Below are 11,530 nucleotides of genomic sequence, written 5' to 3' on the forward strand. Positions count from 1 at the left end.
TCAATGACACTTCAATAGGTTCTGCAACATATTGTTTAACCATATATGATAAAGGTCAAACAATATTAAGCAGTCTACTCATTAACTAAATTATTAATTCAGGGTGGGTATTTTATTTTATTAAAAAATAATTGCATCATTTGTGCAACCACCATTAACACTGGATAAATTATAGCTAATCTTTGCATCTGAACTCTTCTGTGAAGAACTTAATTGGTCAAATACTAAACTCTTGGCTCAATGCAAGGTATGTTCTCTTTCTGGGCATAATGACATTTTAGGTCTAACATGGAATTTTTTTGTTCATCTGTTAAAGTCACTCATTTCAGCTTAGATGTGTGTATTTCTTCTGTAGTTATCTATTTGAGTCTATTTCACATCTGATGAAATTTTTCATTCAAGCAGGTGGTGAGCCTTTACTTTCTGTCTTGCACTGTTTTGCAGGACAATTGCATGGGAGACGAGTCAAAATGCTAATTGCAATGAAATAGTCTAGTAAACCTCTTTGAAAATATTGTTGCCATGTCTACAGGAATCACGTGTAAGTAGTTTAGAAGCTACATTAAAAACTAATAATTTTATCTTCTATTATCAGGATATTTTCCTGAGAGTTAGAACTAAAGCTTTTGAAGTTCTTAAGTTACTATTTGCTTGAGATAAAATGTTCAGTAGAATACATTAACTTTCAGGCACAAAATTCTTTACTCAGGTCGAATGTTTGACTTATGGACAGAAATGCATTTTTTTCTGCATGGATAAGAAGGCACGGTATAAAGCTGGTCGGACAGGTAGACTAAATCTGAAATATTTGGAATGGGTGCACAGCCCAGAACAGAAGAGTTACTTTCATAAAATGCTATATCTACATTGAAGGCTTGCAGTGCAGGCTCACGGTGCCTGTTGGGCACCTATACTTAATTAAAGTTTTCTTGAATCTCTTTGGTATGTGACCAGCACTTCCTACTCTACTGATTTAAAGTCTTCTTTTAACAGTGTCATAAGCAGTGATTTCTCAAAAGTGGCAATAGCCAACATAGCCAACAAAAGCTTCCAACTTAGCCAACATAGTTTCCAAAATTAAATGTTTTGATTATTTGGTAAGGCATATAAATTGGAAGTTTTAGATAAGATGAATAGAGACTAGTGAAGTACTGGGGTTTGCTATTCTTTGTAGAGCTTTATCTTTCTACAAAGTGTAATTGTGTCTAAAACTGCTCTAAATTTAGATCACATAAGCAGTTTCCCCTGCTCTCTGTGGATTTTAAAGCAATCTACATGTGTTTTAGAAACCAGTTGTTTTTGGAAGGAGGTGTTTCACAGAATGCTACTTCTTTGTGCTGCTCTTGGACTATTATGTGCTGTCAGAGGTTTATGTGTATATACCCTTCTGATGAGCTGGTTTAAAAGCAGTTTGAGTACATCACACAGTAGAAATGCAGTATGGTGTAGAAAAACACTAAAAGAATAGAAACTTGATATATTGTCTAAAAGTAGTTGCAGGACTTGACTGTCTCCCACAAAATTCTTATAGGTAATGCACACTTCAAGACAAAAAATCTAAAGAGATACTTTTCTTGTTGGAATAGACTGTGTTTCTCTTGCTGTCCAGCAAGTCAGTGCTGGTTCACTAGGACACTAGGACTAGTAGCTGATTGGTAACCTGGCCCCATTGCTCTTCCTTGAAGGAACCTACAGGCAGGAGAGAGATGTGAGGGTTGGAGTGTGACTGCCCAAGAGGAGCAAAGGAGCTTTTGGGAATGGACAATTTAGAGGACAGAACTAATATTTATTTTGCATACCAGAGTTTATTTTCCTTTTGAAAGAGATATGAAAAAGAAAGCAAAAGTGCCTCCTGGCTATTGCCCTAGCATCTTTGAAATCTCTAGGGAGAGAGTGGCAGAATGAACAAAAATTTCAAAGGTGTAACTGGTGTGAACTTTTGACTGAAAGAAGTTCACCACATGGTATGTGACTTCTACTCGATGTGACTGAGGGTAGGGATTGTCCCGTGTTGCCCTGCTAGAGAGCAAGACATTTTTAGGTATGCAAGTAAGTTAAGGTCTGGCACAGATAGATATTGATATGATCTCCTGAAGTATTAATAATATACATGTGGAAAGCTACTCTAATGAAGTAATTTACCTTTTGTGTCATCAAAGTTGCAACGCAATATAGATAGGAATTCAAATTCATTGACTTTTTGGATCACTAATTCTACATATTGAAGAATGTTTCACATGGATGGAGCTTCCATTCCTTATTTTGGTGTAGATGACACATTCTAAAAGAACATAATTTTTGGATCTCAAACCTTGAAAAAACTTTTTTAGTGCAATGCACACCTTTTTAAAAGATGATCAATTCAATGATGCTGACAGTTCAATTACAAATGGTTGAGCACTTCTGCCATTTAGCTTGCAAGGAAAAACGAGGCTGATTTTTGGGTTTTGGGAGATTTGGAATATATTAACCTTCTTTCTAAGAATTTTGTATGGTGTTGCCTTTATCCCTCCTTTTGTATAATTTTCAGTACCTTGCATTAACAGAGAAACGTGTTAAATTCATTGTTAGGTCTTTGAAGTGACTTTCTTTGGGTTTATGGAAACTGAGGAAAAACACAGGATTTTGATATGAAAATCTGAGAATTTTGGTTACTACTCTGATATTTTTTCTTTATTCTTCCTCTATCAAGACATCATAAAACAACAGTGTTTTTCTTTTAAGAGGATAAATTTAAAAATATAATAAAAGAGGAACATTTCTTTAAGGAATTTGCAAGCAGTTGTGTATCCAGATCTGACCGTTTTACCTGTTCTAGACAGCTAAATTCCTCTTCAATGAAATGCCTACATTCACTCTTTTCTTACTTGGTACTTGCTTCTTGTTTTGTTTTGTTTTGTTTTGTTTGTTTGTTTGTTTGTGGTTTTGTTTTTGTTGGTTTCCTTTACTTGTTTTATAATTGTTTGTTTGTTTTTGTTTTTTTGGGGGGAGCTTTTCTTTTGTTTGTTTATTTCTTTGTTTTTCCATTTAAATGTTCTCTGTATTGCTTAGGCCCTTCCTTCCTTCCTTCCTTCCTTCCTTCCTTCCTTCCTTCCTTCCTTCCTTCCTTCCTTCCTTCCTTCCTTCCTTCCTTCCTTCCTTCCTTCCTTCCTTCCTTCCTTCCTTCCTTCCTTCCTTCCTTCCTTCCTTCCTTCCTTCCTTCCTTCCTTCCTTCTCTTTTTTTTTCACCAAAAAAGGGTAGTGCAGACCAAAAATTAGCCTTGAGAGAAGCAAGTTTCCTCGCCTGCATGCCCAGTTAAGATCTGTTTCCTGTTTACATGTAGTATCTCTTACATGATTTTTTTCAAAACTCCTCTTGCATTAATCAACACAATCCCAATGAAAAAACCTCAGATCCTTGAGAAGCTAAGGAAATGCAGTTAAAATTACTCTGTATCTCAGGTGGGAAAAAAATGATAATAAAATTGTTCTAGTATAGATCTTAGTCTTAGAAATGCTAGAGCTTTTCAGGGACTATAGTCTGCTACTCATTTTTAACCAAGTTGGTATAGCAGGTGTGCACTGTTATGTCATGAGCTATGTCAATTTTGAGTTTGCCTTGTCCTGGTTCCAGCCAGAAGGGGGTTTGGCCAGGCCCTGGAGTTATTCTGGACCACCTGGTGTCATTGCTGGGGGCAGAGGGAAGGGAGACACTTCTGGGCAAAGAGGGCTCCTTCCATTTGAGTAAGTGCAACAGAGGGAGTGGTAGGGTAACACCAGTGCTGAGCATTTTGCACGTGAATCACTCGCGCCTCTCTTGTATACTTTTGTTATTAATATTGTTGCTGTTACTGATAGTTTTCTTATTTAATTGCAGTTTCCAGTAAATTGTTCTTTTCTCAGCCCTCGATCGTTAATTTTTGTGTCTCCAGCTCTCCTATGCAGCCTGCCACAGAGGAAAGGGAAGGAGGAGAAAGCAAGTGTCAGCATGGTTTGAAAAGTCTCAGTAGCAACACTAACCTGGGGAGTGCCATTCCTAACCATGACATGCTTTTTAAACAGTTGGTGGAGACAACAACCAAAGACATCAAGAAATTTCTTTCAACTTGGTAATTTTTAAATTATCCTAGTAGATATTAAATCCACTATGCTAATAAGTTTGAATATTCTTAACAAAAGATATGAAGGTACAGTATCACCTCCAGGGGAGCAAAACAGGGTTCATAAAATGTTGGTATTACTTATGCAGAACTTTAGCACTGTTTTCCATGAGGCTCTATCAGACCTGTCTCAGGCTTGTGCTGGGACTTCAAATGAGGTCAGAGTTATTGAACCCCTATGACCATCAAAGGTAGCATGCTGGTTTTTCATTATCATAAGTTATTGCTAAATTCTCAGTTAGGAGTTGTTTTTAAACTGAATCCTAGAATTTCTAGGCAGTTGCAATATATGTAGACACTTTCATCTACTGATAAACTCTAGGTGGTGAAATGGATGGTTTGCAATTGCTTCTCCACTCTCATGAAAATTGCTGCATATATTGCTTTGATCAGTCAAGATGTGTTAATAAGTAGTAATATTCAGATAGTAAAACACCATGTGATTTCTTCTGTTATATTCAGGAGTTGCTGCTATGTTCATTGATTTGAACTGTACCTGGAACTGTCAGGATGCTCCTGAATTTTGGTTTCTTGTTTATGATAAATAGCTGCAGTGAAGATTATATCTAATTTCAAAATAAAATGTTTTGGCTTTTACTAATGTCAGTATAGTGGTGATTATGACAGAAAAATTGCAATAATATTACTGATTCTCTGCAATATTCAGCATGAATACTGTGATAGGACTAAGGTCTTTACAATACTCACCCTTGCTGCTTTCACCTTGCTATCCTGCATAGAAATATTTGACCCTCTGCTGCACTTGCACCTGGCATGTTTCTGTTTAGGGCCACACATCTCTTCTCCGTTCATCTCCATCTTTTCTATTGCTGACTGCTAAATGAACGTGATTTTTCCTTTTCCACTCCACAGTAGTTCCTACTTGTCTTTATATCATTGTATTATTCTTAGCATATTACCAGAGCAGAACTGCCATACATGGGAATCAGTAAAAGAAGAACACTGTCATTTTGATTCAAAATCATTTTACACCTGCTGCACACTCAAGCAGTACTTTGTCTGGAATGGATGTTTCTCTGACACCTTATTCCAGGCCACTAAATCTGAGTTACACTCTTTTCTTTTCAAGTGGTCAGACCATGTCTCTGCTACTCCTGTGGGTATGACACCATGATCTAATCTGACTTCAGCCAGACTCATGCACTGTAGTTCTTATCCCCTGACTGCCAACCAAAAAACAGATTTGACATGTACAGAGCTTTGCTTTTGCAGCTTATAGGCAGCAAGAATGTGCAGTGACAGAGAAATGATTTATGATTTATTTGTTTGAAGGAGAATAGAATTCAGTATGTTTATGACACACTGTATTAACTATATCTGGCATTTCAGTGACGCCTGTAGGTAGATATGATGTAGCCTTGCTAAATCCTGCAATTTGCAATGTCTCTTTGGGAACAAAGCATGTCCTAATTCAAATTACCCTCACTCTTTCAATATGTCAGATTCTAGATGCTATGAGGCAGATTACTCAGATGATAAGTATATATTCTCTATTTAAAATCTCTCTGTTCCTGTTTATATCCATGGGACTGAAGAATTATACCTTCACAGCTTCAGAAGAGAAGGAGGTATTGAAGAGAGTTCTGTAAGTCTCTGTCTTGGGTCTAGTCCTGTTCAGTATTCAGTTGCACAATAGGAAAGTACATAAGTATGCTAATTAAAATTTATTTCAAAGAAAAAATTGGGAAGGTCTATAGTTACAGGAAGGAAACTTAAAAAAGCCCAAGATTTTAAACAATCCTCAATAAATGTCCCAAAGATGAAATAGTCAATAACCATAACTGCACATGTAGCATATTCAGAATATTTAGTTACACCAATAATGCAGACAAATAATTCAGCATATAGGTAAGTCTGCAGAAGAGTGTTAAAATTGATTATGAAATGAAGCAGGAATCAATGTTGTGTTGCACTCATTTTGTTAGCAGCAGTAAATGCTAAAAAAAATATGTGAAAAGAGCAGCAAGAACAACCTGTGTAATTCTGAGTATTCCAGTTAAAGATTATATAAACCAGTTAAAAGCCTAATGGGCATTAACAAGAGTGCCTAAAGGTAGCAAAAATGAGGTTCATGAGGAAAGGTAGAATGAATCGTATAAGATATATATATGTATGTTTGTGTGTGAGAGAGAGAAAAGGAGATAATATGGTCTTCAAGTCCATAAAAAGTTTCTTACAACAGGAAATACTCTGCAGATTCTTGGTGGCCACAATAGGATGTAATGAAAAAATATTGTAGAGATGGGAGAACTTTTGACTGTGAGGGGAATGAACAAATGCAGAGAGGCTGTGGAGCCTCCAGGTGTGGTGTCCTTTGAAAACAGATTGTCTAAATATCTTTCAGGAGTGGTTCAAATGAAATTCTATCCTAGGAGGAAGACATTATATTTTTTATTTCTTATTATTGTTTCATAAATTCTAATACTTCTTTATTTCTCTGTATGAATTGCCCAAATATTTTGCAAGTCTTAAAAACAAATCCTTTTCAGACAAGTAAAATCTGGTGAACCTTGCATCATATAAGAACATTGTAAGTGTGAGGGAATTATATCTGTTCAGATGTAAACAACTTTGGATTGAAATAGAAGAGAGGAGAAAAATTTGACATAAGTATAAAAGAGCTATGTATATTCCATCATATGTTAAATCACATCATATATAGTTTTAACTGTCAGAGGAGATACAGATTATCTATTTTTATCATTATAGTCTTCTCCAAACATTGATAGTTTTCTCATGAAAGTTTTTTATTTCAGGCCAAAGGATTTATTTTATGCCACATAAGGATAAAAGGTCTGCACTGAAGATTTTGGAAGATGGACAAGTCCTTTAAAGGCGAGTACCAGATGATGACTGGACTGTAGATAAGTGAGATCATGTTGTTCCATGTCACTGTTGTCAAGGAATCCTTGTTCCCTGAAAGCCAGTGCTTTAGCTTGCATAGTCCATAGTTGAATAATGGCTTGAGATCGAAATGACACTGCAAGAAACATTAAAACTATATGTTTTAGCAATGTGTCAAATCGCTCTCGTCAAAGGGGTTATTTTCTCCAACCTGCAAATATCATGACATTTTTTGTTGAATTAAAGGGCAGATTTCCCATGCATTTTCTTGAAGAATTATGGCATTTTTGTATTTACACATACTGTATATTTCAGTCCAGCATTTTCCCTTCGTTGTAAATGTAACACCAAGCTTAATGTTTTCTTTATATTCTCTTGTCTGCAGAGCTATCTGAAGTTTTACATGATGAAAAAATAACATATTTCTTCTTAGAGATGTCAAGTCTATTTAAAATACAACATATCCTTTACAAAACTCAGGATATAAAATTTGATTCTGTGTATACATATTCAGGTATTTAGCTTTTACTACGAGGCTGAAGACTTTCACTAGTATGTTAGATTTTTTTCCTAATTTTGGCTTTTTGTCAATAAAAGGTGATCACTTCCTGGCAATGTAGATTTATTCATCAGTATGATTCACTTAAGCAAATAATTCCTTGTTATAATTACAGTATATATTCTGTACTGCTTACTTCAAACAATACTCCATTATTCAATTATTCCATTATTATTATTACTATTATTATAATTATTATCATCATTACTATTATTTTATTTAGTACATGATTGGACATTTGAAAATAAATTGACTTCTTCTAATGATTCAGAAAACCTAAAGTTATTAACTGAAATGGCTGATTTTGAGAACCTTTCAAGTCCCAGGAACTGTAGCTGTGATTTCCTGATTTGTCTTTCCATGATATATTTATATGGTAGGTTGAAAAAAAAAAAATTATTGAAATACTGAAGGGTAAAGTAACTGTAGATTTAGATCATCATAATAATTTTCTGGCTTACTGAAATCAGTTTTCAAGTGTACTTTATTATGATGGGTGTGATTGTTTTGGCGAAAGACATTTGCAAACCTTTTAAATGAAACATTGTTTTCTGCATTTCTTCAGGCTTAATGAAGTCTTGTTTTTCTGCCAAGCATATTCATTACAAGCAGAAATGTCACAGGGAGTGTGTTCCCTATACTAGTAAAGAAGAGCTGCAGAGTATTGGTTTGTAAGTTGGCCATAACAATTCGGGTCTATATACAAACATATTGGGGGCTAAAGTAATTTTGCTTCATAGACACTGAGAAAATAATGTGTAGTACTTAAGACAGAACTATTCAGTAGCCATTAGAGACTACTGGATTCACAAAATCACAGAATACTCGGAGTTAGCATTACTTCTTGGTTATTGTACATAGACAGAAAAACAGAAGAATCCACAAATTCTGGTAGTGTACAGAGCTAGAACATGGAGCTAGTACTATTTTTCATAAACAGATTTTTAGTTTCATGATGAAAAAAACTGAGGAAAAACAGAGGCCTGGAAAGATCACTTTAAGAGAAGTATATCAGTAATTCAGGATATTTTTTACTACCTGAGGCTACTTCCTAAAACTTCATCATGTTTTTGTTGAGTGCCACAAGCAACAAACTTTGGTTAAAAAGTACAAAATGAATCTCTGATACTGGTATAAGCCTTATAACAGCACAATATACAATAATGAAATTTGATCCCTATTTGAGTCTCTGTAGAGACTGTGGTAAATTATAAATCAAACACATTTAGGAATATTTAGAAAAAAAAATTAGATCGTGTAAGTAAGACATTAAAAATGTATTTGGATTCTTGGAGCTCTTTCCCCATCTGATCCTTGTGTATTTGTCATTGCCACAATTTACCCTTTCTTACCCTTGAAAATGAGGCTGTAAATTAAATAGAGTAAATATATTTTTATATTTTTAAATATATAGCAGTTTCTGTCTTGTTTTCTATGAGGTATATCATAGCAGGTAGTTTCTCATGTAGCAATATATATCAATGTCAAAATCATGTCACTAAATAATTCAGATTGATGGAATGACAGCTTTACATCAATTTGCTGATTTTAGTAGGTATGTTCCAGAAAGTATCAAAGAGAAGAGGCATGTAAACAATAGTTCTACCAATGTAAGCAATACATCAAAGACTTTTAAATGGTCTATTATTCTGGTTTCTATCCATCCTCTTTCAACAGAAAAGAAGTCCAAGATGGAAGTGATATTCTCAAAAAATTAAAATAATCCTGTTAATTTTTGTTTCCTTCTGCTAGCAAAGTTTCAAACCATGCTATTGGAAAAACCTGATCTAGTCTACCAGAGGAGGTCTTTTCTCTAAAGAGAAACAAAAAAATCAAATATTTTATGGAACAACCTTCATTTTCTTGCCAGTGGTTCAGATACAAAATTCTTCAGTGTACAGAATCCTCAATCTGGATTTTTATTATGTACTCAATTTAAAACATATTTTGCTCAAGTGTGAATATTGCATAAATATAAAAGAGGCATTTAATACCTATATATAGATATAGTAATGGATAACTTCTCCCCAGTAAGCGTTCATAAAAATTTGTCTTGCAAACATATTGTTAATCATGCAAGACCTAAAACATCAGTGGATTTTCTTAAAATGTAATTGATCACTAGCCTTTGAGAGCATGAATATCATATCTTAAAAATGTTTGCAGCCCATGAAGAAATATGGTTTCTCATAAGAGCTTTTACCACCAAGTGTACCCATAAATTTCTTTTAAGTCAGTGGTTGTGACTTAAGTGTCTTCATGGTCCTAAGCAAATATGCATCATCGACACTTGACTTTAAATAAATTACAGGAACATTGCAAGAAATGCATTTACACTCACAGAAAGTCCATGATGGTGACCTAGATTTCACCAAAATCATTAGGAGTTTGCAGGAAATTTTATTTGGACTATATGCCCCCAGTTCTGAGTGGACTGTTTCTCTGGTCTTCAGAAACTGGGGAGCAGTTTCTGAAGAATCACAGATAATAAGAAATAAGAATCACACCTATCTGCTACAAAGAATATTGTTCTGTATGTCACCTTCAGCCCTTAATATAACCTTGCTATTCTAGGCATTACTTTCACTAAAAATTCTAGGTCCTACACTGTAGATCTAAGAGTCTGATGGAACCACATGTGGTAAAACAAATCTCTTTCAAATGTGTATTAGTCATTAAGCTATCAATAAATATCACATCTGTGTGTGCTGTCACACAGACCATTTGTACTTCTGTGGCCATGAAGTGCCAAGGAGCTGTGTCTGATATTTTGTACAGGTCTACAACACACAGGTCTGCAGCACTCCTGTGATGAGAGATAAGGTTCTTAAGAGGCATAATACATAAATGCCTATGTTATTCAGCCTCACTTCTAAAATAATTTACTGCTTGCTCAATTTGCTTGTGGCAGTGTAGACGTTCCACTTCTAAAGAAAGATTTTTGCTCTTGGGAAAAATGGAATTGACTGCAAGGCAGACTTTGCAGACATCTGAAAGATAGTTTGAGGCTCAATTATTTCTTTCAAGATCTGAACACGGCAGCAGACAGAAAGTGTTTATAGTTTCTCCCTTTAGCTGTCCATTACTCATGGGAGTGATTCTCACTTCCCTGTTCTCCTTTGAAAATCTGTTGGCTCTGGTGTAGCTGTAGGCAGCACTGCAAATCATTGCATTATGTGACTTTTTTTCTTTCATGTAAAAGGTGAGTATTCACAGGGATTTATACAGTAAGATAAGTTAAGAAATTCAGTGTTACACATTTCTTTCTTTTTTTTTTTTTGAAAGTCACATTAAGTGTAAATTTCTCTGTTCCCTCCTTTGTTTTGGCTCTATACATTTTAAAGTGAACACGATAAAGAGACAATACCTTGGTATAAATAACATCTAATAGTGCTTAATACTATGTTGAATTATATTAATATGTCTTACAATTTAATTTATAAAAGACAGTAAATCCATGTGTTGTCCATTCTTTGGGATCCACAAATAAATTTTGCAACAGATTTATATAATGATTTTCTTTTTTAGAAAGATGTAAAACCCCTTATTTTTTGATGGTTGTTTCCATTTTATAATTATTAATTATTTAAAAATAAAGAAGGTAGAATAAAAATGGTAAATCAAACAAAAAAATGAAAGAGAAGGCATTTTTGTGTGTTAAAAATAAGAAAGAAAATGTTTATGCTTTTTTTTTTTTTTCTGTAAATATAGCCAGCCCACAACAGCACAGAGAAATAAAAAAACCCCAGGGCTTAAGTTTGGAAAAAGACAAGGGCATAAAAGTTATAGAATTAATTAAAAATACTGACAATCAACTACAAATAATAGATTCACTTTTCTTTAAGAAAGAATGTAAAGCTCGAAACTTATGACGTAATTTTATAGTGGCAGAAATCTTAATTTCTACTCTCAATATTCGTTAGTAAGTGTGTGTCCCCCTTGTGTTATTAGAGGTCCAGCTACATTT

This window comes from Sturnus vulgaris, chromosome 1 (genome assembly GCF_052056855.1).
Source record: "Sturnus vulgaris isolate bStuVul1 chromosome 1, bStuVul1.hap1, whole genome shotgun sequence".
NCBI classification, from domain to species: domain Eukaryota; kingdom Metazoa; phylum Chordata; class Aves; order Passeriformes; family Sturnidae; genus Sturnus; species Sturnus vulgaris.